The following is a 6,000-nucleotide window of genomic DNA, read 5'->3' on the forward strand; positions in this document are numbered from 1 at the left end:
TCTCTGTGTGTGTGTCTGTGTGTGTATGTGTGTTCATAGAAACAGAATGAAGATGACTCACGGTGCCATTACACAATCGAGTATTGACCCACAGGAGAGTCAGAGGCAGCAGAAAGAGACCTACAGACTCGTGTCTATATACACCCACCTTCATACACCATTATACACAATTTGTTTTGTTGTATAACCTTTTACTACACAAATGTTATGTACAACCTGTCCAAAAGTCAACGTGGAAAGTCTTTAACAACCTTCTGTGCTTCGTAAGCTTATCACCGTAAGAACCTTTTTGTACTTCCTTTTTACTTTTTCAACAAATTTGTTTTCTTTATTTAAGTTTATCTGCTAGAATTTTCTTTAGGGATTTCACAGTTACTCAAATACAATCATTTAGCTAAATTTTTAGCTTTAAATCGGCATTTTCTAATCTAAACACTCATCCCAATTTAGTGCTGATATCAAACCCATTTCTGCTCTCTGAGACGACCCAAGTGTTTGTTTAAAACCATCTAAAATTTCAAGGTATTAACTTCAACCACTAAAAGGGGCAGTTGTGGCTCAATCGATTAAAGCTCTGGGTTGTTGTTTGGAATATCAGGGTTAAAGCCCCAGCATGGTTAAGCTGCCCCTGTTGGGCCCTTGAGCAAGGCCCTTAACCCTCATTGCACCAGAGGTTCTGTATCATGGCTGACCCTGTGCTCAGACCCCAACCTCCAGAATTACACTATGCTTTAACGTATATGTAACAAAATAAAGGCTTCAGTGTTTCCAAAATTCTGTGTAAGGTTATCGACAGGGGGAAAAACACACGACTCACACTGAAAGCCAACAGAGCAATAAAATAATTCATTTATTTCTACTGAATGAAAATGTCTGATAAGCCGTTTTCTATTCCACCGTCGGGATGAAACGCTGGGGTACTGATAAAAAGAGGAAAAATGGAGACCAAAAGATTTGCACATTTGATTAAAAATAAATCACTGCAATAAGCAATAATTTAAGTTTTATAGTATGTTTCTTCAGAACTCCATTTAAAGCTGGTGCATTCTTCTTTAATGTGACTACTCAAATGTAGGTATGCCACAGAAACACACACACACACACACGAGATAAGAAAAGTCATGCTCAGGCTGTATGTCACATACATCAAAGACAAACAGCTAATCCAAATCCTCTCTCTCTCTCATCGACCTGCATTAAAACATTAGATACTGTATTAATGAAGGGGATTAATGCTGGAGTGTGTTGTTTGTGTGTTGTTTGTGTGTGTGTGTGTGAGTGTGTGTATGAGCTGCATGTTAAATATGGATGCACACTGATAAGACTGCAGAGGCGTGTTAATTTGGCCACCAGCACATTCTGACAAGGACGTGGCTCACTCTAAGTGCGTGTGTGTGTGTGTGTGTGTGTGTGTGTGTGTGTGTGTATGTAAGAGATATTCAGCGATGCTCAGTGCAGCAGAAAGCAGTGATACACTCTGACAGCAACTCTTACAGTAGCACCCATTCCTGCATCGCATACCTACAGAACAGATCAATCTGAATCCTATCCCTGAGTCGTCCCTCGATCTCTCTCACTCCGCCATCTCTCTGACCTCATTTCCCATCTGTCAATCAAACGCAGCAGAAAAAAAAACACGTTTCACGTTGATTTTAATTGCACGTGTATCAAATGCAAAGATCGTGTCTGCTACCTCATTCACATGAATTTGATCAGCTGCACTGCGTTCAGATCAGATGGATGCTCCGTAAGCAGGCAGCATGTTTATGCAGCATTTTTTCAGCAAGTTGCCAGCTGTCATTCTGGGTGTAGACAATCGCATTATTCTGTAGTTCTCCTGTGGAATATGCTGCGATGGATGGATTCTTTTTGTTTATTCTTAGATTGCGGGATGGATTATAAACAATATCCAACCAAAATTTTATTTTTTCCAAACCAAAAAGTTAATATTGAAATATTAGAATGTATGCTTACTTCATGAGCAGCGAACATATGGGGCAAGATCTTCAGTTAATGTTTATATGTAATCCAGAAAGAAGAACAAATCTCAATGTTCTCAGTGTTAGTGTCATGACAGTGGCATGGCAGGTGAAGAGAGATCAGGCTGGTGACTGTAAGGATAGGTGACTGTAGGGATATGGTAAGTCAAATAAACGCTCTTTACAACCAAGCAGAAATGCATCTCAGGATGGACCTGATGTCCCTTCAGGTGGAGGCTACAGTGGACACCAAAAAAAAAAAGACTGGAAAAATGTTGCTAAGGACCGTTTCAGATGTTCATATCTCTCTCCTGCCTGATTTTCTGTATTATGCTGCAGCCACTTGATAAGCTATTTGGACTATTGCATGAATGCATAGGTGGACATGTTTTCCCATTAAAGTAGATTCATGATTATCAGAGATTTTGAGTCAACATTTTGAGCAATTTGTCAAGTTTTGAATATCCATTGGTTTCATGAAATTTTCAACAAACATGGCTAAGCAAATCTTTGCATTTGTGTTTGTTTAGTAATACAACCTCATAACTTAAGGACCTAGCAACTTACTTGCTATTCAGCTATAGCTATGTAGTTATGTTATTCAGCAAGCCATGGTCTACTTGTGTTTAAAGCAGGCTCTGAGAGAGAGAGAGAGAGAGAGAGAGAGAGAGACAGAGAGAGAGAGAGAGAGAAGCTGCCAGTGGCTGTGAATTGTACTGTTTAGTGTTTAAACACACATTTAGAAGAACTGTTTAAAGGAGGAACATATGCTAGAACACCAGGGCTTCCCTGTTGGTCATTTTTTATTGTCTATTTATTTGTACTGCTGCAGAACACGCACAAACATACAGACAAAGAGAGAGAGAGAGAGAGAGAGAGAGAGAGAGAGAGAGAGAGAGAGAGAGAGAGAGGGAGAGAGAGGAATATCCCCCAGTGGTGATGTGTGTCCTTCAGAGAGCTGAGCGGATCAGAGAACTAGGGCAGGGGGGAGCAGGAAGAGAGAAGGGCTGATTTGCTGAAATGTCGGCTCTGAGAGGAGACAAAAAGGCAACGGAAAATGGAGAAAGAGAGAGGCGAAGAGAGAAAGGGAAAAAATAACAAAGGGAAAGGTGAACAAAAATAACAGCCACTCTGTTACAGTGTCTATTGTGAAAAGTGCTGTCTGAATTAACAACCCCCCCCACCTACACTTCAAATCATACACACACTCACACACAAACACACACACAGACTCACACACACAGACACACACACACATACACACACACACACAAAGCAGCTTGGCTTTAAGCCCTCAGACATAAATATTGGCCTGGTGTCAGTCACTGAGAATGTGTCTGCAAAGTCAAACTCTTTTTTTTATGTGGAGCAGCACTGAGGGAGTTAAATAATACAAGTTTTGTACAAAAGTGCAAATAGTGTCAGATACGCCACACAGTGTGATACTACACAACCATATGACACATTCAGTCATCATCAGGAACAAAAAAGTTACCATCATCTAAATTTCATTTCATTTAGACAATATAAGTAAAACAGTTATAAGCCAGTAAGCACAAATGCGGACATCCGGACCATATGTGACCTGTTCCTGTAACCCGACAGTTATTCTTCAATTGCTTTAAATGAACAAACATGAGATTCGGGACATGCCACACACACAATGGCTCATGTTTACATTGGCTTGTGATCGCCAACCCAGCGACTGCTGCGGGCTCCTGCACAAACAGGACCTCCAGGCAATTACCCATTAAGCTGGAAACTTCACTGGCATGGGCTTTGGTGACAGACAGGACGCCTCACTAACACTGACCTAAAGCCTTACAAAAAGTAATTAGTGCAGGCTGGAAGTTAAATTGCAGGTTTATATTTATGTGCTTGTTGTGTTCTCCTTTCTATATTAACAACTATTTCCTGGCACTTGTATGAGCGGCTAACCCCTAGGAAGGAGTCTCAGTGTCAGTGATTTGTACCAGTCACATGAAACACTATAAGCTACACACTATAAGCTTTAAGAGAATATAACACATAAATGAATGGAACTGATTCACACATGCTCCACAGCATTAAAAATACGCATTTAAAATGACATGAAATATCCTTTAATAATAAATCAAATTTGTTAGTAGTGGAAATTTTATTTGCTGGGCTTTGGGGTGTTAATGCCATCACACAGCACTAAAAAGAGATCTCAATCAATGTAGAGTGAGATATTTACCCACAGTAACATGTTTTAGGTTGTTTTTCTCCCCTACATGTTGTTAGAAGAAACCCTGTAGGAGATCTGGCAGTAGCTACAGTATATAAACAACAGATTGGCATCAATGTTTATCTAATGTGCTATCAGAAATAAATGTACCCAAGAAAATGATGCGCATATAGAAAAACATAAGTCTCCTGCACTTCCCCCAACTTCAACTGAACTGAATACCTTTGGATTAGACTGGAACTCTGACCGCTCCTCAGACTCCTCAGCCGACATCAGTGCCTAATCTTACTAATGCCCCTGTCACCGAAACACAAATCCCTACAGACACACTCTAACATCTAGAGGAAAACCTTCCCAAAAAAAAAAAAAAAGTGGAGCTAATTATAGCAGCAAATACATGTGTCCGCATACTTTTGGCCGTATATTATATATATATATATATATATATATATATCATAATCTCCCTTGTGTTATGTGTGTTTATTTTGTGTCTTGCACCTGGGAACGTGCATTTTTAAAATCATTTGTAAAGTTGAATTTAAAGGCGCATGATGATGATGATACCAAACCAGCGACAAGATACAAGTACGTTATTTTTGAGATTAGTGTCGGTGAGTTTCTGTTAGAGTCTGTTACTGTAATAAAGGGGCAGGTTTAACACAACGGATCGCGCGTGCACAAATGAGCGCAAAACGCGGAGCAAAACACGAGCATCTGCTGCAGGCGGAACTGTCCTTTTAACACCCCGAGCAGGAACATTAATCCCCGTCCTGCTGCTCTGCGACACACTAAACAACCCCCCCCCCCCCCCCCCATACACACCGGGCTCAAAGGACATCCACAGCACAAACAAAGCCACTACCGAGGCTCTACATTTTATCGACGACTTATTTACTTACAAAATAAATGGCTTTAAAACATTGCTTACTATCGACGCGATCACTAAACGATTTAAAAGAATAAAACAAAATAAAAAATAGAACTTACCTGCTCAAGCCTCGAGCTTCGTGAACGGGTTTCTGTTTAAACCCGATCTCTCTCGGTGTTTTTGTGTAGTTTCGGTCGCTGTGTAAGGACCAGGCTTCTCGCTGGTGCTCTGGCCTTGGTGCTGAATGCTGAAGTGCTGGACAGCAGCAGTAAAGCGGCTCCAGTCCCAAACGCTCCGCTGTTGTCTAGGGAGGATTGAGTGGTGCCCCCTAGCAACGTGGAGGTAAACTGTGCTGCGTAATTTTCTTGGTTAAACGCTTGCTACTGTATGTGGAAATAATTTGTCACTGTTTTTCACTCTTGTTTTGTAAGAAATTCAGAAAATTCTTTTATTTGATTTTATACAAATACGTGCCACAAACCGAAACCCGCTGTTAAACGCTATTGGAACTATAAAATCTAGGAAAGATTAATGCCAACAAAAATATAATGACCTATCAACATCTAATAAATAATATAATAAAAAAAAAAAAAAAAAAAAAAAAATAATAAAATAATTAAAAAAAAATAATAATAATAATAATAAAATTTATTTATATAAATAAATGCTCACTCTTTGAACAACCACAATGAACATTCATCATATTTATCATACATCATATTTTATTTAAAATAATAAATAAATAAATAAATAAATAAATAAATGTTTCTTCTGGGGGCACGGTGGCTTAGTGGTTAGCACGTTCGCCTCACACCTCCAGGGTCGGGGTTCGATTCCCGCCTCCACCTTGTGTGTGTGGAGTTTGCATGTTCTCCCCGTGCTTTGGGGGTTTCCTCCGGGTACTCCGGTTTCCTCCCCCGGTCCAAAGACATGCATGGTAGGTT

The 6,000-nt window shown here is 40.0% G+C and overlaps 1 protein-coding gene across 1 annotated transcript in view; it reads right to left on the reverse strand.

Moving 5' to 3' along the window:
• Positions 1 to 5,296, reverse strand: part of srrm3 (serine/arginine repetitive matrix 3) — a 71,284-nt gene extending 65,988 nt beyond the window's left edge. The window contains exon 1 of the mRNA XM_060863610.1: positions 5,176 to 5,296. The gene's annotated coding sequence lies outside the window, so the exon portion shown is untranslated. The remainder of the gene's footprint in view (positions 1 to 5,175) is intronic.
• Between the last annotated feature and the right edge of the window lie 704 nt (positions 5,297 to 6,000).

Source organism: Tachysurus vachellii, chromosome 26 (genome assembly GCF_030014155.1).
Source record: "Tachysurus vachellii isolate PV-2020 chromosome 26, HZAU_Pvac_v1, whole genome shotgun sequence".
NCBI classification, from domain to species: domain Eukaryota; kingdom Metazoa; phylum Chordata; class Actinopteri; order Siluriformes; family Bagridae; genus Tachysurus; species Tachysurus vachellii.